This window comes from Natrix helvetica (assembly GCF_964273705.1).
Source record: "Natrix helvetica genome assembly, chromosome: 3".
Lineage (NCBI taxonomy): Eukaryota > Metazoa > Chordata > Lepidosauria > Squamata > Natricidae > Natrix > Natrix helvetica.
This window is the reverse complement of record NC_138549.1, coordinates 101771876-101799512: the sequence shown is the minus strand read 5'-3', so window position 1 is coordinate 101799512 and position 27637 is coordinate 101771876. Positions and strand designations below refer to the sequence as shown.

At 40.2% G+C, this 27637-nt stretch overlaps 1 protein-coding gene across 1 annotated transcript in view; it reads right to left on the bottom strand.

The window, feature by feature from the left end:
- GNG12 (G protein subunit gamma 12) overlaps positions 1-25667 on the bottom strand; it is a 60260-nt gene extending 34593 nt beyond the window's left edge. Inside the window, exons 1-2 of the mRNA XM_081947443.1 lie at positions 24781-25667; positions 9586-9689 (exon numbers count right to left, since the gene is read on the bottom strand). The gene's annotated coding sequence lies outside the window, so the exon portion shown is untranslated. The remainder of the gene's footprint in view (positions 1-9585; positions 9690-24780) is intronic.
- Between the last annotated feature and the right edge of the window lie 1970 nt (positions 25668-27637).

Genomic DNA, 27637 nt, shown 5'->3' with positions numbered 1-27637 from the left:
GTCATGCTGCAAAGGTCCTAAGTGTAAAAAAATAGGTCATAAGTTACTTTTTCAGTGCTGTTGTAACTTCAAACAGTCACTAAATGAGCTGTTGTAAGTCGAAGACTTCCTGTAGGACTGTTCCACTCAAGTGAGTGGAATGAACCAACATGGCAAAAGCCTGGACCTTTATACAACTTTAAAGATAATGACCAACACCTTGAATTGGACCCAGAACCAAACTTGCCATCAGTGTAGCTCACACAACAGCGGTGTTACATGTGCCTCCCAAGAGGTCTCCAGAACTGTCCACACCGCTGCGTTCTGTACCAGGTGTAATTTCTGAACACCTTGCAAAAGTAGCTCCATGTAGAACGTGTCACAGTAATCTAACCAAGAGTTGACCAGGGTATGAGTGATTACACGCAGGGCCTCACGATCCTGGAAATTTATATTTAATCAATTAATCGAAAGGCACTGTCTTGTCATCTCCTTCTTGTCTTGGAAATGCTTTAACTCATAGAAGGAACGCATCCCCATCACCTTGAGAGCCCAGAAACAGTTATGCAATTGTGAACAGGTTCACTGAACAGCGCAAATGTACCTCATTAAGAATGAAGCTCATTTGTTCAACAGCACAGGATAATTTATTCATAATCTAACACACACAAATTATCAGTTTAAGATAAAACAAACAAACAAATAAATAAGCAAACCACACCAGCTTTAGTGGGCAGACTCCTTTCCTTCACGCTATCCTGTGTTTTTAAGTTCCATTTATTCTTTCATCAGCAGCCTGCAGCTTTCCACAGATGCCTCTGCAATGCCGTAACTGAATTCCAGGGATGGATAAACAGTGACAATAGCAGAACATGCTATAGAATCAAGTTCAATCTGCTCTACAGTTATTCCAACTATGTAAATGTGGCACTTTTGGTCCTTAAAATACTCTAGATAGTTAGCAATACTGTAGATATGAAAATGCTAAATATAATTATTTCCCCCCCCCCCCAAAAAAAAAAGGTTTGGTAAATGCTGACTGATAAATCCGATGGATTTTCTTCACCCTTCCTGATCCCTTTCTCTCCTATCCTTTCCTTATAAGAACAGTTTTTTTATTTTTAATTACCGTATTTTTCAGAGTATAAGACACACCTTTTTCCACCCAAAGAGGGTGAAAATATGGGTGCATCTTATACACTGAATACAGCACTTTTGGCCTACCGAAACCCCGCCCCCTTTGCAAAAATGGACGTGCAGGGGGTTTGGGACCCTTGTGAAGTGCTCCTGGGGGCTGGGGAGGGCAATAATGAGCAAAAAAATGGGTTGTTTTTGCTAGTTTTAGCCCCCTCCCAGCCCCCAGGAGCATTCAACAAGCCTCTCAAAGCCTCTGCATAGCCTGGTTTTTTTGCAAGAAAACAAGATGGGCAGAGGGTTTGGGAGGCCTGCAGAGTGTAAAAACTTTTTTTTTAATTTGCCTCTTCAAAATCATGGTGCGTCTTATACTCCGGTGCATCTTATAGTCCGAAAAACACAGTATTTCTGAAGACCACTGGGCCAATGTCCAGTGTTTCTAAGTGTTCCCAACCCAACTTTAAATGGATTCCAATAGGTAAAATGTTTTTATAATGATCTGAATACTGTTTGTACAACTGCTTGTATGTATGTATGTATTATTTATTTATGTTTACAGGGCTTATAAGTCACTCCAATCAACTAATTCTTGAAAAGTAAACAATTCTCCAAGCTCTTAATTTTGGATTAAAAGTGACAGATAAGTAACCACATTTAAAATTAAACATATATATTATAAGCAAACATGTAAAAAGCATCAATTAGCACTTGGAATGTAATAAACTTAATTCATTGTCCAAAGCAAAATCCCTAGATTCTGGATCAAAATCACTAGATACAGTCTGAGATTCACAGTGTGAATTCATCTATCTTGCTAAGTTTGTTTCATCGGTTTATGAAGTAAACCACAATAGGCCAGGTGCTACAGTAAGTTAAGATATGACGTTATTTACAAACCACACTAGTTGGGCTAACATAAAATCAAACAACTTTCCATATAGTTAATATACTGGATGAACCAAACCAATCTGGATTCAGTGCAAGAACAATTTTCTGGGGTTTTAGAAACAAATTATATATCATCTTCCTTTAATAAGAATATTGAATTATTTGTATCAGATAGTTTAAATACTAATAAATGCAATTCCTATACGATCAGAAACATTACAGTCCAACACAACAATGTATCGGCTTTCTGGTTATTATCCAACACTTACATATTCCCTAGGATTACAAAAGTACAGTATTCCTCGATTTACGATAACAATTGAGCCCAACATTTCTGTTGCCAAGCGAGACAGTTGTTAAATGAATTCCTGCAGTTGTTAAGTTAGTAACATGGTTGTAAAGTAAACCTGACTTCCCCATTGACTTTGCTTGTCAAAAGGTCGAAAGGTAATCACATGACCTAGGACGCTGCAGCCATCATAAATATGAACCAGTTGTCAAGCATCAAGAATTTTGATCATGTGACCATAGGGATGTCGCAACAGTGTTAAGTGTGAAAAATGATCATGTTCCTTTTTTCAGTGCCACCGTAACTTAGATTGGTCACTAAATGAACTGCTGTAAGTCAGGAACTACCTGTATGAACACTTCTATCTGGCCCCTTTAAAAAAATGTTACCATCACTAAAGAGAGGGACAGGTATATAAATACTATAGTGGTTATGATTTTTTCAGTACTGGAACGTAAGCTACATTGTAGTATATTATTTATTTAAGCACAATTCTGCTGTTTCAGCTGTCCAATTCTCTAATTCCAAAATGATGAACATAACTTTTCCTGTTAAGACCATTTGTAAAACTCCCTCGACTTATAGTTAACAACAGAACCTAAACAGAGGCGTTTTTGTTTTTATAGGGTTTTTTTATATGCACAGCTCTGTGAAACCACAAAAATTCATCCAGTCCTACAACAAACATTGCAAAGATATAATTTGTGTCTTCTGAGCTTTGAGATGAAGATAGGAACACATTTTTGGAAGAACGTGCAGTTATATTCTATACTAGTTCTCAAAAGCTCTGAAAAGACAGGATTTACAGAGGTGCAAGAGAAAAGTGGTTAAAAAGGCAGAAAAAGCAGCCAGTGGCTTACATAGATGTTAAAAAGATAAGACCATAGAAAGTTATCTGGATTTGAAATAAATTATGACACAGAACAAGCTTTCTGTGTTTACAGAACAATCCTTGACTTGAAAGGCACACAAAGATGTCACAATAATATTGTCGGATTTTGTAATTTTCTGGTGAGACTAGTAGTTTTGAAATTCTACTCAAGAATTTGAACAGGAAATACCGTATTTTTTAGAGTATAAGATGCACCCGAGTATAAGACGCACCAAGGTTTTGAAGAGGTAAATTTAAAAAAGAAGAAGGGAGGTAGATAGGGATAGAGAGGGAGAGAAAGGGAGAGAAATACAGTAGGTAGGTAGGGAGAGAGAGAGTAGTTATGTAGGTAGGTAAATAGGTAGATAAAGGGATAGAGAGAGAAAAATAGAGAGAGATAGAGAGATAGAGAAATACAGTAGGTAGGTGGGGGAGAGAGAGAGTGTGTAGGTAGGTAAGTAGGTAGGTAGGATAGAGAGAGAGAAAAATATAGTAGATAGGGTAGGGGGAGAGAGTGTAGGTAAGTTGGTAGGTAGAGGGATAGAGAGCGAGAAATAGAGAGAGAGCCAGAAATACAGTAGGTAGATAGGTAGGGAGAGAGAGAGAGTAGGGAGGGAGGGAGGGAGGGAGAGAGAGAGAGAGAGAGAGAGAGAGAGAGAGAAATACAGTAGGTAGGTAGGGAGAGAGAGTGAGTAGATAGGTAGGTAGATGTTTCCAGGTGTATTTATCCATATGCTAGAGAAGGAAATCTGTAGCACCTAAGACTTTGTTTCTGCTGGCACAGCACTTGATCAATGTAATTTTCATCAATCAGTTAAAGAGCTTTCCAAAAGGGAAGAAAAAAAAGTTTTTGCACTCTGCAAACTTTCCCAAAACGGCCCGTTTCCCCCCCCCAAAAAAGGCATGAATAGCGTTGGAGGGGCTTGCAGAGTGCTGGGGGGGGGGGCAAAAATGAGCAGAAAACGGGCCCATTTTTTGTTTTAAAAATTGCATACATAGCCTTATGGAGGCTTATAGAGTGCTGCTGGGAGCTGGGGGGGGGGGGGGAAATGGCCTGTTTTTGCTCATTTCTGCCTTCCCAGCCCCCAGGAGCTCTCTGAAAGCCTCCATAAGGGTATATGCACAGCCATTTTGGTGAAGGGGTCGGGGCTTCGGGAGACAAAAAATGCCAAATTCAGTCTATAAGATACATCCAGATTTTCTGCCTCTTTTTTGAGGAAAAAAGGTGCGTCTTATACTCCGAAAAATAAGGTAATACAAGTGATTCTGTACTGATCCCACAGAGTACTCACTCACAAACTGACAATAGATCAGAAGGTAAATAAAGGCTAAGTTCATGTACTGCATTAAACTCTGGCTTGTTTAAATCATGATTTGTGGAATAAGCGATATAACCCGGTTAAAAAATGAACATACCCATAGTTGCTTGATTCACAGGTCATGCTAAGTCAAAAGCAAAGAAACGGTGTAATGGTTTAGTGTCAAATATGAATCTGACCACTTTATTGTTTTTGCTATTTGCCCAGGGACCAAGAGCTGCTGGAAAGGTGCGAGCATCACTTCTCAGGATAAGCAGCAAGCAAGAGGAACAATAACCTGCTCTCTTTTGTCATCTGAACAAGGAACTACTGCAAGAAGCTGACTTCCCACCTCCCTGACACAAAGCATATCCTGTTTCAGTTACTAGTAACTATGGGAGTGAAGAAAAGATTGGAAGTAAACCCAGGCTTTGCCAGAAGAACAAGAAGGTAAGCCTAGACTTCATGTGGGATGTGGATAATAATAATAATAATAATAATAATAATAATAATAATAATAATAATAATAATAATAATAATAATAATAATAATAATAATAATAATAATAATAATAACAACAACAACAACAACAACAACACAACAACAACAACAACAACAACAACACAACAACAAAACATTTAAAACAGTTAATAATACAGTTAATAATACAGCTGCTGTAAAAGAATAGCGCAGACTGATTATAAATTGTGGCACAATGATCCACTGGAATTTGTGCAAAAATTATAATATTAAAACAACAACAAACTGGTGGGATCATAAGCCTGAAAAAGTCGCCGAAAATCAGATGGTCAAGATCCTATGGGATTTTCGTATACAAACGGACAAAATACTGGCGCACAACACACCAGACATCACACTGGTTGAGAAAAATAAGGTTACAATCAGAGACATCGCAATACCAGGTGATAGCAGGGTCGACAAGAAGGAACATGAAAAAAAATCTCGAAATACCAGGACCTAAAAATTGAAATTCAACGATTATGGCACAAACCAGCAGTGGTAATTCCAGTGGTAATCGGCACACTGGGTGCTAGTCCAAAAGCACTGCAATTACATTTAAAATAGTTAAAACTTTACAAAATCACCATCAGTCAAATGCAAAAAGCTGCACTGCTTGGATCTGCACGTATATTACGAAAATACGTTACGACCTCCTAGGCCCCTGGGTGGGGCCCGACTAGTAATCAATACCAAATCCGGCGAAACAACTGGCCGCTGTGATACAATTCTGTTGATGCAATTAATAATAATAATAATAATAATAATAATAATAATAATAATAATAATAATAATAATAATAATAATAATAATAATAGACGTTGCAATACCTTGTGATGCATGAACTGAAGATAAACAGCAAGAAAAAATCGCAAAGTACCAGGACTTGCAAATTGAAGTTGAGCGACTGTGAAAAAAGAAATTGTGTGTTGTCCCGATTGTAATTGGAGCCCTTGGAGCAATACCTAAAGGGCTACCTCGCTATTTGGAAATTCTAAATTTACCTGACTTGGACATTCTGATTCTACAAAAAACCACCCTACTTGGAACAGCTTATATCCTCCGATGTTACCTTAACAGTTCCTTTGGTCCTTGTTTAGGACTGTAGCTGTTGATCTACTAATCAGCTCCAAAGGCTGTGAATCTCACCAAAGATTAACCAAATAATAATAATAACAACAACAACAACAACCCTACTTGTTACAGCTTATTCCTAGGTCCTTGGTTAGGACTCGAGCTGTTGAGCTACCAACCAGCCCCAAAGGCTGTGAATCTCACCAAAGATTAACCACATAATAATAATAATCTTCCTGCAATAACAGCAGCAGAACTGCAAAAAACTGCAGCATATTTTAAGAAAATACTTGGTCGATATCTAGGATGCTGGCAGCAACCCGTATCAACCATCAGTGCCAGTAAATAATATTTGTGATACATTGATACAAATGAGAGAGATGATAGAAAGATGAGTGAGAGGAGAGAAGAAAGAGAGAGAGAGAGGGAGAGAGGGAGAGAATATTGTGGCTGTGAGACAATTGGAACGGCTTCCAAGAGGAAAAATGAGACTTTTTATGTTTTGAATTTCTGTTTTTGTTAATCCTGTGATTTATTAATTTTGCTGGTGCAGTAGTTTAGGTGCAGATCTAGAATCTGGGAAACTGTGATTTCTAGTCCCCACCATGGGCATGAAAGCTGGCTGGGTGACTTTGGGCCAGTCGTTTTCCCTCAGCCCAGCCCACCTTACTGGGTTGTTGTTGCAGAGAAAATAGGAGCAGGAAGGAGTATTATATATCTTCATTGCCTTGAGTTACTTACAAAGTAATAAAGGCAGGATAAAAATCTAATAAATGAATAATAAATAGTAAGATAGCCAATAGCAGTTTGATATTAAGTTTCATGAGTTGGAATTCAGGAAGCTCTTGGGAAGGCAAATAAAAAAGGGGCTGCACAAGGTCCACAGTGTATGTTTTATCTTGGAAAATTAACCCCCTCCCCTGGTTTCCTTCCATTCTTTTTCGTTTGCATTGGTTTCAATTTTTAAACTAAATGCTTCAAATTAATACAGGTAGTCCTCGACTTACAATTGTTCATTGAGAGACCAGTTCAAAGTTACAATGTCACTGATAAAAGTGACTTATGACCGTTTTTTCACACTTAAGACCTTTACAGTATCCCCATGTTCATGTGATCAAAATTCAGATGCCTGGCAGCTGACTCATACTTATGACTGTTGCTGTGTCCCATGTGAGCCCCTTTTGTGACCTTTTGACAAGCAACTTCAATGGGGAAGCCAGATTCACTTAACAGCTGTTGCTACTGACTTATCAACTATGGTGATTCAATTAACAACTGTGGCAAGAAAGGTTGGAAAAAGGGCCAAAGCTCACTCAATAAATGTTTCACTTAACAACATAAATTTTGGGCTCGGTGGTGGTCGTACGTTGAGGACTACCTGTAACAATATATTAAATGAAATTGAAAACCGAATAGACAGAAAATCTCTTCAAAGATGGGGAAGCTAAATGAATGGAAGGTAGAAACACAGGTCTGCCCTTTGTAATTAATGAGCTTATGAATGTCCCAGATCACTCACGGAGCTGGTCTTCAGATTCCTGTTGTGCTAAGTTATATATCTGACATTTCCAGATAAGTCATTTAAGGATACAGAAACACACCGCATTGTGTGCTGAGGACAGCTGGCAGTCTATGAGCAAACCTAATGCGTATGTTTAATATTTATGTTAATGTTTACTACTTAACCACTACTGAAAACAATGTGGACCAGTTTCATCTAATGATTAGAGTGTTTAATTGCAACCAGGAATGCCTAGATTCCAGTTCTACCTGACTTCAAACTTCAACGAATGATTCCGGCCTAGATATTATTTTTCACAGGGTTGTTGTGAACACAGAATGCAGACTAGTCTCATCTGCATTGCCTTGAGTTGCCTAAATAGCCATTTCCCCACAGAAATTAATTTTTCTCCACTATTCTTTGGTGAAGACTTGAAACTAGAAAAGGGCAGGTCATACAACACAATTAGCATCCTTCTCCCTTCAATTCAACACTCTCCCAATACAAATTCCGGTTTCAAATGAATGATTAGTTTTTAACCTTAGTAAATAGAACACTTTATAAGTAGAAAAATTATGCAAGTCTTATTAGGCCTGGTAGAAGCCTGACCTCTAGTGGACAAAGGTAAAGAAATTCAGCTCAGTATATTTAAAATATATTTTAGATTTAAAAACAATCTATTTTGCTAGTTATAAATAATGGATTGCTTATTTGACACACACAGCAAAACTTGGGCTCAAGATAATAAATTATCATTGATATTTTGATATGTTTGCCCAAAACGTACTTTCAAATGCCTACCTGCCAACTCACCAGGGGTAGAGAGAGAGAGTGCTAAAATTCCAGTATAATTTTTTCTCCCATTCCTCAAGAAGGCTCGGAATGGACATGACTAGAACTGGAAATACAGTAAACAAGCTGCTTTTGATCTCTTTTTGTTTCCTCCAGAAACTGTACAACTGAGCGATGATGTGAGTCCTCGACTTATGACCAAATTGAGTCCAAAATTACAGTTGTGAGTCGTTGCGGTTGTTAAAAGAGCACCACAGGTCATGTGACCAGACCCAATTTTACAACTTTTTTTGCAGTGATTGTTAGCGGGTTCAATTTTCCCCAACCGGAATTTTTGCTGGAAAATGGAAGTAAATGCTAGAAGCCAACAAAATGCTTTGAAAATCAGGGTCATAAGACTGCAGGACACTGCAAATGGCGTAAAGAGAAGCTAGTTGTCAAGAGCCCAAAATGAAATCAAGTGAACATGTGTGTACAGCTATCATAATTTCCAAATTGGGTCAGAAGCATCTTCTGGGGGAAGTGGGGTCCATTGTAACATCAGTTATTAAATAACATGGTTTAAGTTGACGCCTACCTATATCATAGCTTTCTGTATTTTACGTTGTTAGTGTTATATTTCTAAAGCAATTTTAACTGTTCCAAACCCCTCAAAGCCCCACCTCCAGGAAATAAAAAGTCCTGGTGTGCCCACTCTAGTCACATTGTCTCATTGCTGCTATGACCCTTGCGGTTCTTGATTCCCTAAAGATTGTTTTAAAAAAGAAACATTCCCCTCTACTGCCTACTGTTATCAGCTTAATATCCCTGGCTGGTTATCCTTCTACCAAACCTTCCATTGGCTTTTACAACAGAGCAGTAAGAAAACTGAGATCAGTGGTAACGTCTAGGAAGGATCCATCATTGATAATATGAAACACCTTAATCATGATAACATTAAATATATGAATGTAAATTTAGAACTACAGTAAAATGTGTAAATAAGAGCTATTAATAACTTCCAGGTGATATAAGGTATTAAACTATATATTATTAAATACATATATTACACTTAATTTCTAAACAGCCAGCTTTTTTTATGCAAACATTTTATTACTAGTCCAATCTGGAGAAGCAAGGCAGTTTAAATCAATAGATCAAAAAAATCAAGCCCAACAAAGCAGTCCAACAAAAAAATCCCACAGTATACTAATAATTCCTGAACTTGAAAATAAGGATGCCATTTTTTGGGGAAAAATACCTTCAAAGAACAGGAACACTTGGGCTTTTATAGCACCAAATATCAGGTAATCTAGCTTCCAATCCTTTTTCCGCCACAAATAGTGTAGTTGGCCTGTGGCAAATCTGTAAAACAAAAGATCAGGAATTAAATGTATAGATAACGAAAGAAAAAGAGGAAACATACCTCTTCTTGCAGCAGTTTAAATGCTATAAAGACTTTTCTTTTAAAATATATCTGGTTACTAATAATGTGATAATTTAATGAAAATACATGCTTTCTTTAAAATGTATATGAGCCAACAATGGAATATAATATTCAGTAAGCAAGTGGACCACTGGCTGAACTCAAACACCCTCCATTGCATAAGGCAATTTTTACATCAGATTTTTTTGTGAACTCAGCCACTGTGGTTTGTAAATCAGAATGTTCTCAATGGCATCAATCACGTATTTGTTGACACGAAAAAATACAACTTTTGACAGTATACTGAATGTTCAACATGGCCTGTAAATCCTACATTGGCTTTTTTCCACTTTCTCTTCTAGAAAAACAAATCTTATATTAAAATAAAGCCTGAAAGACAAAGCACTATTCAAACCTTTGGTATGAAATTACCGTACTTTTTGCATTATAAGACACTCCGGACCATAAGATGCACCTAGCTTTTGGGGAGGAAAACAAGAAAAAAAGAATCTGCTCCTGCCTCCCAGCATCCATCGGTATTCATCTGCCTAGCATCCTTGCAGCAAACAGCCTGGTCAGCTTCAGCACATTATCATAGCCTAATTTAGCACGAGCAGCTGATTGGCGGTTGGATCAGCCTCCCGGAATACCACCAATCAGCTGTTCCAGGGTGTGGAGATCGCTGCCACCTATCGCTGCCTCTGCGTGTCCAGTTTTTGGCCTCGACATACCCCATTTTTTGTTTCCACGTGTCCCATTTTCGGCCTCAGTGCGTCCCACTTTTGGCCTCTGCGCATCCCATTTTCAGCCCATTGTAGGCAGCAGGGATTGTTATAGGCTGCAGCGATCAGCGGTGGTGGTGACAATCCCTGCTGCCTGGAATTGGCCGAAAATGGGATGCATGTAGTCCGAAAACGGGACACGTGGAGGCTGAAAATAGGACACACAGAGGCCGAAAATGGGGTGTGCAGAGGCAGAAGGGTGGGGGCTGGCAAGTGGGCGGGGCTTTGGCAACATTTGCTCTATAAGATGCACAGACATTTCCACCCACTTTTTTGGAGGGGAAAGTGCGTCTTATAGGCCAAAAAATACGGTATTCTGTTCAAAATTTCTACGGTCTCTCTTTACACACACATAAATAGATGTAAATTTCATTGAGTTAAATGTGGGGTTATTGACAGTTCAGTCAATATTCAATTTCAGCCCTGGCTTGCTTTCTGTTTCCCTTACAATAAAAAATCAGTTTCAAACATATTTAATAGTATTGAGATGATTGCTTTGACTTTTACTACAAAATTCTATCATGAACATGAAATTAAATCTAAATAACTTGCCAGGAGGCTAACACTGTTGTCTGTCAAAATAAAATAAAAAACATAATTTTGTGACCTCCCCCAAAAAAGGAGTTTTCTAAAAACAATTTTTCAAAGCATTTAATTCTATGAAAATGATTCACAAAAATCTGATGTGATAACAGATTTGAACCTTCAACCTCCACCTCACATCCTACAGGCTGACTTTTCAGCTCATGGGGTCTTGAGCAAAACTCTCTCCCCTGTCCATCCTACCAACCTTCCTACTCCTACTTTATTTTGTCCTCATGTTTCCTCTCTGTGGGGAATTGAGGAATGGGAAATGCCTTGATAAAATAGGAAGCTGATCTTGCTGCAGTTCCTACCAGAGCATTAGAAGGATGGCTTTACCTTTCTATTCCTCCTTGCCATGAAAAAGGTGTATATGAGCAAAAATGCCAGGGCTACTAGGTAATGCTCTCTGCACTCCCTCACTTGTGCATATTGGCACAGATCCTGGTTCATGTGAGTTTGACTTGACGCCCTTTTTCCCCTGATGGAAAAAATAATATGCCTGTTGAAGCACTATTTCTCCATATGGAGACATATTCCAGAAGAATACAGTAGGGCACTTTAAAGAGGTAGGGATTAATGGATATCATTCTGCTTCAATAGTTAACCGAAGGGTCTAGAATAGCTACTTGCCCAAATTCATTTCCTTATACTTAACACTTTACTTATACATAACACTTTTTTGTTCAAATTTACACAGTTCAGTGAGCCAGAAAATAGCATGAATAAGAAGGTCTCTCAATGGTTATTGTCATTTTACACAAAGCGGTGGAATAAGCTGGTTCAGTACAGCAAAAGAAAGTAGTAGTCAATGAAACAAAAAAGTGGTTAATACATGTAGAGGATGTGTATTTTCCTCCCCATATTTAATATATTACACAAGAGAAGTTGATTTTGGTAGAATTGTACAGGAATGATGACATGTCAGCCTGATCCAAGGGAAGGTCAGATGAATATGGAAGCAGACGTTCATATGCATCTCTTGGGGAATGGAAAATTTGCTAATGGATGCTATGCCCGATCTATTCAGTGATCTGGGCTCTATAGAAAATACCTTTTAAGAGGAGCTCATGAAGAGTCCATGCAATAAACAGTTCGATGGTGTCACTTTGGCAAATGAGCCAGAATTCCATGAACATAGTTGCGTTAGAGATACGTTGACTATTTAAACCAGGGGTGTCTAATCTTAGCAACTTTAAGGTTTAGCTCTTTAACACTTACGTCCACAAGCCTTAAAATTGCCATGGTTGGACCTGATTTAAACAAAGCAAAAACTATGTTGTATTAAACATATCTGCAATCTTTACACACACAACTGAGAGAATTTCCTCCTGACTGCAAGATCAAATGTCCTTAATGTAACGGGCTATTTCTGATCCCCAAACTGTGCTATCTTACTGATATCACAAGTTTTCCTACCATATTCACACAACCTACTAACTACCAGGAAGAAATGAAAAAGGTTCACCATAAGCTTGAATATGGCCCAATTGATTACTAATGAGAACTTGAGCTAGACACCTTCTTCAGATTTAAAATATCCTACTATTGTATGAGTGTTTGACCACAGCCTGACTCAAGTATTTATAGAACAAGAAGCAGAACCTGGCGGCAGAGTCAAGAGAGGAATCAGCCTGGAATCATTACATTCCCATAAGCGGTCCAAATTCAGCCCTTCTTGAATTCCATTAATTTAAAGGTAAAGGTTCCTCTCGCACATATGTGTTAGTTGTTCCCGACTCTAGGGAGCGGTGTTCATCGCCATTTCAAAGCCGAAGAACCAGCGTTGTCTGAAGACGTCTCCATGGTCATGTGGCTGGCATGACTAAATACTGAAGGTACGCGGAGCGCAGTTATCTTCCCACCAAAGGTGGTTCCTGTTTTCCTATTTGCATTTTTATGTGCTTTCGAACTGTTAGGTTGGCAGAAGCTAGGACAAATAGCGGGAGCTCATTCCATTACACGGCCCTAGGGATTTGAACCGCAGAACAGCCAACCTTGCTGATTGAAAAGCTCATTAATTTATGTAGTGCCAATTTAGTGCTGTTAATTGACCACCAATTTTGTGTATAGGCATGGACAATAAATCAGTTTAACTGGAACTTAATGTGTGGTCCTCATTCTTTGTGCATGACAGGTATTTTGCCTGACACTGTAACTCTATAGATAATCAAACCACTAAATTAACATGGTTTGGGATTATGTGGAATAGGAGAGCAACCTGAGTTTAGGAAAGATGGCATAGATGTATGTCTATTAATTTTATATGACATCTTTCTTTCAGAGATAGGAGTCTTAACATACCGTATTTTTTGGAGTATAAGATGCAGCTTTTTCTCTCAAAAAAGAGGCTGAAAATCTGGGTGTGTCTTATACACTGAATACAGCATTTTTTGCCTCCCAAAACTCGTCCCCTTCACCAAAATGGCCATGCAGAGCCTGTAGAAGGCTTTCAGAGAGCTCCTGGGGGCTGGAGAGGGCAGAAATGAGTGAAAAACGGGCTGTTTTTTGCTCAATTTTGCCGCCCCACAGCGCCCAGGAGTACTCTATAAGCCTCCTAAAGGCTATGCATGCAAATCTTTTGACAAAAAATGGGCCTGTTTTCGTGAAGAATTGGCTATTTTTTGCTCGTTTTGGGGGGGGCACCCCCAGGATCACTCTGCAAGTCCCCTAAAGGCTATTCATGCCTTTTTTGGGGGGGAAAAACGGGCCTGTTTTTGCAAAAAAAGGGGCCGTTTTTGGAAGGTTTGCAGAGTACAAAAATGTTTTTTTAATTTGCCTCTTCAAAACCTTAGCATGTTTTATACTCTGGTGCACCTTATACTCCGAAAAATACAGTATATTAATGAGATGTACAAAACCAATCTATAATTTACACTTATCATTTTTAATCTCTAGACTGTAATTAAATTGGCTTTCTGTCCATTTATATGATTCTCTTTTTAATAATATTACAATAACTGTAAGTTACCTTGAATTTCATGTGGAGAATTTTAGTGTTTGAGACACTAAAGATGATGAGGAGCAAGAGGAGCTGTTGCTAAGTAACAGAATACGTTTCATAAGCCAGGAAACTCTTTACCGAGCATCTTCGGTTGAAACAAACTAGCCTAAGGTTCGAAAAAGCTGAAGTAGTCTCTGATCAGAAACAATTGGTGGCTCTCAACCCCTATTTTCTCTGCCCCTTCCAAAGAAACGTGACATTGTGCTGCTTAGACTTGCTGGAAAATTACAAAAAGGTATAGCCCATTATTATTTTTTTGCCTATTTCTGGTGGCAATAAATGAAACAAAGAAAAGACTATGTTAAACCTCAGACAATCATGCCACATTTGTGTTTTTAAAAATGCCAGTACTTCCTTCAACACTGGAAAAATGGGCTAAAATCCAATCTTCTCTGGTGATAACATTAATCACTATCACTCACTGACTAGTCACTGATTCCTTCTTTAAGCATAGCAATCAAGAGAGTTAATGCTCACATCTGGACTAAATGGAGTAGTGTAAGTCAGAGTTGTACATCTTTGTTTTCCGGGAAAAGATTTATGATTTTGTGACAACGGCCTTTCCTAAGAGCTTGAATTGGCTTTTTATTCAAAGTTATGATGGTGCTGAACGAGGGCTATTTATGAGGCCATCACAGCACTCCACCCTCACATGATCATGGTTGAGGCACTTGGCAACCAGCCTGAACTTGCAACAGTTGAAGCATCCTGCTGTCACATTATCACTGTTTACAACCTCCCCTGCTGACTTCCCACAAGCAAACTCAAAGGGGAAGCTGACAGGGAAGATTTAAGTTGCTCTTGCTCCTGTCAAAAGTATGATGTCCCGGAGATATTGGCTCCTGTAGTGTGCATTGCAGCACCTCCCTGCCTGCACTGCATAGTACAGAGGTCTCCAATCTTGGCAACGTTAAGACTTGTGGACTTCAACTCCCAGAATTCCTCAGCCAGATGGCTGATGAATTCTGGGAGTTGAAGTCCACAAGTCTTAACGTTGCCAAGGTTGGAGACCCTTGCCATAGTGCTGTGATGGCGAACCTATGGCACGCGTGCCACAAGTGGCACGCGGAGCCATTTGTCAGGGCACGCGAGGTCAGTTCACCTTTTTAAAAGCTATTTTTTGCCTTCCCCAGGCTCCAGAGGCTTTATAGGAGCCTGGGGAGGGCGAAAAGAGCCTCCCCTGCCCCCCAGGAGGCTTCAGGGACGGTCCCTGAAGTGACTTCCGGGTTGCTTGGAGGGTCGTTTTAAGCATTCTGAAGGCTTCAGGGACCGTCCAGAGGCTCCCCTGATGCCTTCGGAGTGCTTAAAACCACCCTCCTAGCAACCCAGAAGTCACTTCCGGTTTGCTTGGAGGGTGGTTTTAAGCGCTCCGAAGGCTTCAGGGAAGCCTCCGGACAGTCCCTGAAGCCTCCGGAGGGCCTCCGGGGGGTCGGGGGAGGCTCTTTTCACCCTCCCCAGGCTCCTATAAAGCCCCTGGAGCCTGGGGAGGGCAAAAAAATTGTAAAAATGGGGGGGGGTTGCGCGTTGTGCACGCATGCGCACTGGGGGGGTCACACGTTGCATTATGGGTGCGGCACGCCCGCACTCGACCCCCCCGCACTCCCCCCACTTGTGGCACGCGAGCCAAAAAAGGTTCGCCATCACTGCCATAGTGCATATCCACTTGGCCATGCCTAGCCACTGAGTCCTCTGCCTGGCCATGCTCACACAAACCACTGCACCTACCTGCTCTCCACCTATCTGCACTCCAGAGTACTCTCAACACTCAAAGCACTGTTGCACAGCATCACAGCATTCCCTTACACAAGCATGTTCACACTGTGCCACAGCAATTTTCCCTGCCCAACTACGCTTGCACAAGGCCACAGTACCCATCCCTTCCTGCAGGCCTGTTTCTGAACTGCCTACCAAAGGCTTGTCATGACTGGGACTTCTGGTTTCCTGCTGGCTTCCCCAATGATTTTGCTAGTTGGAAGAGAGCAGGAAATCTCAAGTTGTAATCACATGAGGTCCTCACTTAACAATAGCAGTAGGAACTGCCAGAAGTTCTAATGCTAAAAGATTGCACTTGCATGTCACACTTTATAACCGCACTGCTTATTGATGGAAATTCTCATCCCAATTAGCCTCCTTAAATGAAGACTACTTGTAGTTTAAAACCAATAATGAGTACACAAACCTAAAGATACCATATCAGCACAGTAAGGTTCCTGGAGTAAAGATTCTGAAATTTAAATAACTACCTAATAACTAAAATTCCTGTTATATTAGATGTATAGATGTAATAACTTCTCTGCAATTCCTTGTTGTAAACTATCCTCCGGTTTCAAAGTCCCCAGGACTAAAATACGGTAACTAAAATTTTTAAAAAACTATACAAATCATGTAATTATTAATGCACACTTCAAATGAGAAATAGAGCAACATCAGCATTAAAACATATTTTTCAGGATATTTCAGAAGTGGTAAAAAATCCAGTCAAGAACTTTTTGCAGCAACAGAAGCTTAGGTGAAAAGACACAGCAAAGCGAACACAGCAAACTAATTGATATCTGATATCAATTTTAAAATTCTCAACTCTAGGGTTACTCCGCACATTTCAGCTGTAGGTTTTTATAGGGCAATATCCCCAACCACATAGAATGAAATGTACATCTGAGCCAAATTGGAAAATTTAGAAAGGATATTATTCATCTAACTAGTTTAACCTACCACATGCTTGAAAATGTACCAAAAAGGGGGTTGAGAGTTTAAAATTTGTGTTTATGTGTGCTTGTATCAAGCAAGGGTAAATAGATCTATCTTTAAATTAGACTAGGTCTTCAATCAAACCCAATTACAACTTTTTGAACATGGGGAAGGGACAAGTTTATAGACTTTGGGGCATTGATTACCAGTATGTTGTATACCAGGTAGTCTTGAACTTGCGACCACAATGGAACTCAGAATTTACATTGTATATCATGACAGCCATAAGTCGAGGTGCCCACGTGAACAACCTGACTTTACGTCATTAAGTCGTTAAGCAAGCACAATGGTTGTTAAACAAGCCCATTGTCTACAATGGGTAGTTTTTGTCAGAACAGCAAGACTTGCTCATGTGACTGAGAAATGCTGCAAACAGCCATAAAAGTTGGTCTGGTTGCCAAGCATCCAAAATAGAAAACAGAATGCAAGTGTTTTGGCATTGGGGTTTTTTGGGGGTGGGGTGGGGGTGGCAATATGATTGGTCATGTTAACCTTTGAATGAGGACTGTACCCTAGTATGCAAAGGATCCAGTCATCTAAAGGTAATTATGCAGCAGAGGATACTTTTTTGTATCCATAAGAGTAATCTGCCTGTACAATCGCTCTGGAGGGGTTGTAGGCCGTTGGCAGACAAAAATGTCCTGTCATATTGTGGTGGCTGGACTTTAGTCATTATGCATTTGTTTGCTTTTAACAATATTTATAACCAATCTCAATTCTGATCCTCTGGGTGAGGTACAATGAAGAAAAGGTATTGGAAACAGATAAAAAGTAATAGATTCTTAAAAATGCGAACAAGAACAAAGCTGCTATATCATACTGCTGCTTTGTCTTATTTTTGAAACATCTGTTGAGCAGGGACCACCCATACCTCTGGGACAGAGTGTTCTTTAAAATAAAAGCTACCACCGTCATCTGGCCCATGATCCATTAACCTCATAAGTGGAGAGGACTTCCAGAGACCTATTCTAAATAGCTAGACTGGTGGAACTGATTTGATTTTGGCAAGTATCTAAATATATCCTGGTGCTGCATTGTAAAAGGCTTTAAAAGTGATAGTACTTAATTGATACATTGGTACTGTACTTCAATTTGACCCAGAAGCCTGTTGGCAACCAGGGCACTTTTTTTTTCAAGAATAAAGAAGCACATGCCACTGAAGGGGAGGTTTTAATGCCATAGGATAAATCTTTCTAAGAAGATTGGAAGATTTTCCCAATAAGGTTATATTCAAGAATTGGAATTTGATTGGAATTTGGGCAGGCTATTTCCTGATCTGTCCTGCAAAAGGAATCAGGCACTTTTTACTTAGGCATATATTTTATTCATCCTAGATATATAAAATATCTGAACATTTGATCAGTGTATTTCTAGGGTCTTAAGAATGATAAGAAAAACATAATAAAAAGTGAGTCATTTTTGTTCCTGTATTATTGTAGACCATTATGGTCTACAGTGGTGCATTTGTTTTTTTTATGAAGCTTAATTATCTAATTATTTAAAAATATATTTATTACATCTTTTGAGTTTTAAGATCTGCAACTAAGATCTGCAGCTAACAATAAGATGACTAACTGACAGGAGAAAAAAAAAGCTGAGGCGTGGGTCATATGCAACTCTGCATATAAACTGAAAATCAACAAAAAATTCAAGGATTTGTGATAACTGAAAGAAGGTAAAGTAAAATGGGATTCTACTTGGAGAACTTTTAAAGTTCAATTTTTGAACAATGTTTTATCTTTTTAGCATTAGCTTTTTTATGAGATGTACCACACTGCGCTCTCACATTTAGCTTGTGACCAAATAAAACCGGAGTCCTTTCCACCTTAAAATTAGGGTTTCCTACTTAACTTCGTTGAAATTCATAATTTAGCTCAATGTTACAGTTTAATAAAATTGTCTGAATATTGATTTAACTTTGTGGCATTATCTACATTTTTAGTTTCACCTCATCTCAAAATATTATTAAACATCTTATAGCAAGCTTTAAAAAAAAATAAAGCCTAAGACTGAAGCCTCTGATGGTGCAGTCAAGATCCCAACCATCCCCAGATGGTTTTAGAAATTTTACTAAGCATACACTGACTTTATTTTATGTAGTGTTAAATTATAGTTTAAACAAACCAGAAGTACTTGTGTCCATACAGTACACAAAACCTCCAATAAGCTGCATTTTGACTTGGCCAGATGTATGAATTCATCCTGTGGATTCAGTTGTTTAAACCAGCTTTGTCTCTGGCTCAGGAATTCTGGGATTTGAAGTCCACAGGTTGTGAAGGGGCCATAGGTGCCCACCCCTCTACTGTACACGTTTGTTAAATCTAGGCCTGAACTCATAGAAGATTCAGATTTTTACATTTAATGTTATTAAAGTTTTCAGATGCAGGGCCATGGCTGGAATTAGGTTGTTTGGTAAATCCTTGATGATTTGCCAGCCATTCAAAAACAAAAGGATCTTTTTGCAAATGAATTTCTATAGAGGGAAGGAACTCCTGTGGAGTAGTTAAAATTCAAGCTGGCCATTCATTAGTATAAAATCATATATTTTCAAATTAGTTTTTATGACAATCATCTTTTGTTTGAAACTCAGGGCAATGCACATTGAGTGCTCTCTTTTTTATTTCTTTCCATAAAAATTGCCTTGTGTAGAAAGTTGGGCAGAGGGAGATTGACTGGCCTCAGTCAATCCAGTGAGTTTATGTAGTTGAGATGGACTAGAACCTTGATTCCCAGCTTCTAACCCAACACTTTAACTATTACAACACAAGGTGCAACTTCAACCTATCTGGAGGACAGGTGAAGAAGGCTACATTATTATCTAGACATGTTAGTGGCAAACTGGATGCTGCGTTTAGTGTAGGAGCATCGCTAGCATTTTGGTTTTATTGCTTATCTATGACTAGCAGTCAACAAAATACAGATGTAGCTTATACAATGCTATTTAATTATTTTTGTTTATATGGAAGACATGTCACGTACATGAGCTTAATCTTGTTTCCATCTTTAGTTTTTTTCTTGCTAAACCAGACTTGCAAGATTTAAAAAAGACATTTTCTGATACTGTATTTCTATTTGATTGAATGAGTGACTGGTTTTGCAGCTTATCACTCTTGTGGCTATAACTTTGTTTTTAGTTCACAAAGCATCCGAGTGCTTTTTGCTACATGAATGTTGTATCTTTCTACTGCTGTCTAACAAATTAATCTGCATTCATATCAGTACAGCTTTATGCACAATAATGGATTAACATTTCAGTATAATTTCAGTTATGGTGTATAATTTTTGTTGAAATGAATTGTACTTCATTTGCTATTATCTGTTGTCTGTCAGGGTTCTTTTCTTATTCAGCATTGCTTACTTCCATATGGATGGGTGGATGGATGGATGATAAAATGCCCATATCTGAATTAGGGGCATTTTCTGACAACTCACCTAGCGCATGTGAGATTTTCTCCTCTGGAGAAAAAGAAAAAGCAGATGTTATTCTGCCTTTTCTGAAGGAAACAACAGGAAGCATAATTTTGTTTCTCTTTATAAAGAGAAAGAAAGCAGAATGCAGATCCCAAATTATTTTCTCTTCCTCCAAATGACCATTGTGGGATCTTGTAATCTGAAGTTATTTATTTCATGTACTTGAAGTGAAAAAAAAAACTTTGCTTGGCCCATCCATTGCAGACTTTGAGCCTGAGGCACTTATTGATAAGCAGAGTTTCTATAGGGCAGAAGCTGTGAATTACATGGAAGGTTGGAAATACTAAATACTTTAGCAATAACTTGTATTTGAAGAATTATATTTTGCCTTGATTCCATAGCATAATTCATTAATTTTTTATTCATCTATGTAGGAACCTTCCAACCTTGAAAAACACTCCTTGCATGTGGTAATTAATCTTTATACAATATAGCAAACCGATACAGTTCCTTTGAGACACTGGCCTGGTTCATGTAATAGCCATACACTGTTTGTTTGACTTTAGTAGTGAGCATGTTATATGAATGCAAGCACTGTGGTTTAGAAATCTGCTTTATACTTTGTTATGTAATTTAGTTTATAATGTAATATAATTCAGTAAATCATGATGGAGCAAACTGTGGGACGTGCAAGGCATGAATCCAGTTAGCATGTGCCGGTAGAGCTCAACAGCAGACTACTGTATTACAAATTTTGTCTGCAGATGAAATGAGACAATATTTCTTTACTGCTACAAATGCTGAAGCCAACCAAAGCCGAATTGTGAAATATAGTCAATCTCCACAATAATGCAAAATAATCAAATTCTGCAAGTCCTGATGCTGAAATATAAGATGTATCCGGAGGTGGTATTCAGCCAGTTCTGACACGTTCTGGAGAACCAGTAGTGGAAATTTTGAGTAGTTCCAAAAACCGGCAAATAGGCTGGCCCCACCCCCGCTGCCTCCCAACTGATCTTCTTTTGTTGCCCTGAACAGGAGAATGGAGCTGGAAAGCAGGTTAGTGGGGTGGGGAGGGAATGGGGGTTTTGCAGTATCCTTCCCCTGCCATGCCCACAAAGCCACACCTACAAAGCCACGCCACGCCCGCAAAACCACACCCACAGAACCAGTAGTAAAAAAAAAATTGAAACTCACCACTGGATGTATCTGTCTACTGTAGAATCAAAACCATAACCAACTTTCAAATTATGAGATAAAACTGAACTATTCAGCACCCCTCACAATTCTTTCAATCTTAACTCATCACCAAAATTAAAAGAAAAACAACTTCTGGTATTCAAATTGCAATTGATATCATTTTATTCACGTATGTGTCTATGTTTGTGTCAAAGGAGTTGAACTTGATTACTGATAATTTCATGGCTCCACCCATTTAGTATTCTTTGCAACAGTATGGAAATTATTTACCGTGGGATGATTTTTTAAAAACTTCTACTTTATCCTATAACTCTGGGATTCCCTGGAGGCAGTGCCAAGACTATTGAGTTCCTCAGCCACTGACTGATGATATGACTCTGTACTGATCCAAATATTTGCAATTTTAGAATGATCTGGAAGGTATCCTAGGCCAATGTCTACTAAGGTCAAGTTTAAAGCTGACCTTGCTTAAAGGTCTCCCATCCAAGAATTAATCAAGCATGCAATAAAACAATTTCAAAAAAGCATGATGGATATGTGCAAATGTGGAAAACAATTGTTAACATTTACAATAATCTTTAAAATGGAAAATAAAAAAAAATGTAGCTCAGATCCTAAAAAATATGACATACTCTAAATCTCTAAGGAATCAGTTTACACTGTAAAACACTTTAAGTATACATGCTGTGAGAATAGTTACATAAAATCTAAATAAATGCAGTCTGCAAAAGAAAACAACTCTAACTTCAATTCATCACGACATTATTTTTTTGCACATTATTTGCACAGCTACTAAAAAAGTTAACAAAAAATGCAGAAGTTGAAGCTAAATCTTTCTTAGAGCAAATAATTTCATGTCACCTAAAACAGTTATAATATGCTGACAGTTATAATCATATAAAGCAAGCATAAGGGAGGGATTTTAACTTAAAAGAAATTTAAATAGAGTTTGTTTTAAACAGCTATTAAATAGAAGAAGCTGTTTAATCCAACTCTGTTGCATTTCACTATGCTGTCAGTCTTGTGTTTCATTTCCATAACAAACAAAATCAACTTTAAGCAAGACAGAACACGTTCAACAACTCTGCTGTCCCATTTTCTTGTGACTAGCTTCCCAACATCAGGCCTCCACAAATGTATTTGCCAAGTGTCGGAACAAAAGAGAACTCCTTCTTCAATTCCGAACTTGGAAATGTGAGGAGGAGACCTTCACACTGTGTTGAATTTGCAGTAGACTTGGGGATATTAAAATACCCTCCAGAAAGGTGGGGAAGTATGTTTTTAACTTGAAATTTCAATCGTGTTGAACTTTAGAACAGATAAAAACTCACCATCAGTGAAAGATGAACACTAAGGGAGATATGAGAGGCCCACTTCCTTTCTCAATGTTTCTGGTCATGCAGAGCACTATGGGAATGATCAATGACAACTGTCTCTTATGGAAGTCTAGAAAGCCAAGGCTGTGGATTCCTGCCAATCATACTGTTACTTTAGGGAGGAAAGGCAATTATTATTCAGCAGACATTTCACTAGCAATGGTGAAAGTGTAATGTTTATTACTGTTTTCAGCCTATGCTGCAGAGTCACCTAACATTCAGATTGGAACAATTACTTCCTTTTTTCCTCTCTTACAACATCCTCAGTACTGGGTGGAGTCTCATTCGGCTCACTTTCACCAATTGTAGATATATTTTTTTAATAGTACATACAAGCATGCTTAAGAGAAAGCAGACAGTGGAAGGCCCCTTGACAACTATTTTCTCCTGCTTTTTCTCTTTAGGTTGTGTACACAATAATTTGTTCTTTCCAAAATTCTGCCATTTTGAAAAAGATTTCAAAAGCAGAAATAGAAGACGTGTGTATTTTTGCCAAAATCCGGAATACAAATTACGTTTGTGATACTCGACCATTACGGAAACACCGCCAATAGAAAAAAATAAGTATACCATTAATAGTTAGATTCATCTCCAGCTACCATGCCGACTGCTGCCTTTTTCTACAACTACAAAGTTCTATAAAAATCCAGCAACTGAATTATTAGCATGAATTAGGATTATGAATTATAACACTTTACCAATGAGAAAATAGCATCTGCGCACTGCTGGACATCCAGAGTAGGCAACCTCCATCCACAAAATATTGCAGCCAATGGACCAAAAAGGACAAAGATGGGTCTTCTAGCCAAACAATAGTGATCCCTCATCAAGGCAAAACCTATCTGCCATATACTGATTTCCCCATTCCCAATCTGATGCTTATGATGATGGGAGTCAATGTCCAAAAACTCTGGATAGTACCGGCATGGAGGTAATTAGTAACAGATAAAGGAAGCATTGGTTCTCCCAAGGAAGCGTTGGTGCTTGTCTGCATAAGGTATAAATACCACTTTTTGTTTTGTTTTTACCGAGGGGGGCCAGCAGAACTTTTAAATTCTGTGCGATTGTCTATGAGAAAAATGGGCCAAACGTACCATTCTCACAGGCAAGCCAAACTTGCAGAACATGGGCCAATGCAACCCCTGGGCCAGAGCAACGTCGAGTTTCTCTACACGTATCCTCTGCGTTTCCGAAATAAGGGCCGATCCAGCGGCCCGGGGAAACCCGGAGGGAGGGGGGGAAGCCCACTCCTTCGTGGGGACAGCCAGACAAGTCAAAGAGCTCGGGAAGGAGAGACAGACATTAATTCAAGTTCCTTTAACTGACTCTAATGATAGGCTGAGGCTCCGGGAAACCGGTTAGGGAGGCGAAGAGCAGGCAGGGCTCATTGCCTCACAACCTGGAGCTGCTTCCATGCCCAGGCCCGGGTCTTCGCCTTCGCAACAGTGTCTGTCTGGTCATCCCCCCAGGCGCTTTGGCCACACAACCGCGCCTCTGTTCTCTAATTGACCACGGACGGCTTTGGGCCGGGGGGTGGGGGAGAAGAAAAAGAGGGTCCCCGGACGGGCTTCCCCGCCTTCGCAAGCACAGCCGGGATCCGGGGAGCCAGCGCCAGGGACGGGTGGCCTAGCGGCCCCAAACGCCGTTCCCGCGACGCAGCCACGCCTCGCCCAGCGCCCCGCAGCGGCGGGAAAGAGCCAGGCGGCCCCGGTGCTGCCCAGTGCCGCCGCCGCCGCCTGAACCCACGCCGCCAACCAGGGACGAAGGGCAGCGGCGGGCAGAGCCGAGGGACAGTCCTCCCCGCCAGCCGTCGCCGCAATGGCGAGAGGCGGAGACAAAAAAAAACCCGGGGCAGGGAAGGAGGAAGAAGGCGCTGCCTCTCACCGAGACCCTCCCGCTCTTCCCCCAAAGCAGCCCCGCCGCTCACCGTCCGCGGGTCCCTCCTCGACGCCCCCACACGCCTCCGCCCTCCTCGCCACTCGGGACTCCTCCGTCTCTATGGGCGACCGGAGCTGGCCGACCTCTCACCCGCTCCTCCTCCTTTCCTCCTCCGCGGCTGGCTCCGCCTGGCCCCGGGCGGGGAAGGCGACAGGGCTTCCTGGACCGCCGCCGCCGCCGAGCTCCCTTCGCCCGCTCGCCCTTCCCAGCCGTGAGCGGCTTCCTCTCCGCTTGCCCGCGCCCGGCAGGTTGGCTCCGCGCCCCGCGCTGTTGTAGGGTTGTACGCGGTTGGGCGTGGAAGGTTCGCCCCGACGGGAGGCCGCGGATCCGGGTGGCGCTTCGGGTTCCAGGCAGGCTGGGAAGGATCTGGATCGCTCTATCGTTTGGCTAAGCCGAGCCGGTGGCTCCCGGGGCTCCGTTGACCATGCGCCTTTAGTCGTTTTCGACTCTTAAGAAGCAGATCGATAGATCTCTACAGGAACCCCCATAGAGATGCAGGAGGAGAACCCCATAGAGATCCTTTCCCTCCAGTTGCTCTTCGGAGAATATGAATTACGGCAACCTCTCGTACGGCATCCCAGGGAGACGCTGTTAGAAGAAATGTCAAATTTCGAACGGGGTTTTGTTGATTTTATGGGGAAACTAAAGACCGATCGGAACCTGACCTTAGACAAGGCATTATTCTTGCAATTTTATTAGGTTTTCGAAGCAGATCCCAGCCCGAGTATAAATGAATTTGAAAGTGACTTTCATTCAAACGCGCTCATAACCAAGCAGGCTTGATTCCATTACTAATATATTATTTTCTGGAACCACGAGATGGGTGGCACCTAAATTTAATAAATAGATAAATTAAAAGTATGTGATTACTGATACGGAGTGGGCTTTGTTTGGAGTCAGCGTGCTGTATGAATACAGCCATTTGGTTTCATAAACTACATTTGGGTGACACTGCACTGTAGCGTTTACATAAACCATGGTTTAACTGATGTGTGAATTATCTGTGCCAAAGGTGAATTTTTCAGGCGCTCTCCACTGCGGTTCGTCTTTTCGCCCGAATTGTAATATCACGGCTAGCCAGTAGATGGCATCATCTCTTTATGAAAAGTTGCCCTTTGAAGCACCACTTTTGACTATCACGAAAAAGACAAAAATATACTAGGCAACACTTTTTATTTCAGGCAGAATAAATGATCCTTAACCAAACAGAGCAGAATTTATAGCTGTGACTTAAGACTCTGCTCAGTAGATCAATTTTTGCTTCTTCTTTTTTTTTATGGCTGTAAGTTGTTGGAAGCCTACACTTGTTCTTCAGAATGAGAAATGGAAATACTGAATTTGGTAGGCTTGATCCATGCTAGGAGATAAGGCACTCTCTGGATCCATCCATGTTTGATCACTTTTGGTAGACCTCAGCCTTCTCTATTAGAAAGTCCAACCTTCTCTTATTGAGAAATCAACTACAGAGAATTCTGGAGGTAATGGATTGTGTAGGTCATTTTCAGCTGGGATTCAATGTCATTCATAAGACAGAAGTAGCATGTGTTGTTCTTGTATTACCTTTGTCATGAACTATATTGGGGAATATGCCCACCTTGGTCCTATTGACCTCTTAGCAGTGTTTAATAACTACTACTCAACTACTTCTGAATATCTACAAGGGTTGGGGGCCAGGGGTGAGTTCCGGCAGTCACTACTGCCGGTTTGCTTGTGGCCGTGCGCAGAGAACCGGTTCAGGGGCATGGCAGGCCTGAGTTGCTGTGGTTCCAGCGACCCAGGCTGCCAAACCATTACCAGTTCAGACGAACCAGTCCAAACCAGCAGGAACCCACCATTGTTGGGGGCACTGTTTAATGATGGATCGTTCCTACCTAAACAGGTAGTTTCAGCCAATATTTGGAGAAGAAGCTTAACCCCATGGGGCTCATTCATCTCCCCTATGTTGTTTATAAGCCCAGTGGAAGGGGACATCCATCATTCATAGATGACATCTTACACAGTGTCACCCTGGTCCAAGCCAGAGGGATCATGAATATCCTGAATCATCATTTGAAAACTGTGAGGATGGGAATAGTGAACAACAAGCACAGCTCAAATCTTATCAATGGGTGATCCAATATTAGCCCCAATATTCATTTTGGATAAGATTGTGCTCATCCCAAAAGAAGTGATTTGTCATGTAGAAAGGGTGAGCAGAGGGATCCTTCACCTAGTTATGACTCTACTTAGAACAGAATACCTTAGTGATGGTGATTAAACACACAGTTTTTATTTCAAGGAAAATGAAGGCACAACAAAAGATTGCAGCTGACTTTTCACATCCCCAATAAATGCTTATGTCAGCCTTTATAATGCACAGCTATAAATAAGAACATTATATTGGATGTTAAAGAAAAATATGGACTTTTTGTCCCTAAATACAGGTGTTTTCCATCCGCTGGAATTAGAGATAGAAACTATTAGAGATAGCTAACTATTCCTTGCATGTAAATTCTTGATATTCATTATCTGCATAGCACCATGATATATTTATATGGGATCTGGGAAACCCTAGATTCTAATCTGGGAAACCCTAGATTGTAATCTTTCCAAACCTCCCTTCTTGGAATGCATTTGTAGAGAATCTTTTTTATTCTGATTGTAACTTTTGGAGCCTGCCTTTGAAAGAGGTCTCTGCAATATTTGGAATACAACTGTAGAATGCCAAATTATCTATTTCAGGGGCATCAAACACAGTTATCACTGTGGCGTCATTTGAAGTATCGGCCTTCGCTAATTTGGGCGTGGACGTGGCCAGCGTGTGACACATCCAGCCTACAGGGTGAGAGTTTGACAGCCCTGATATA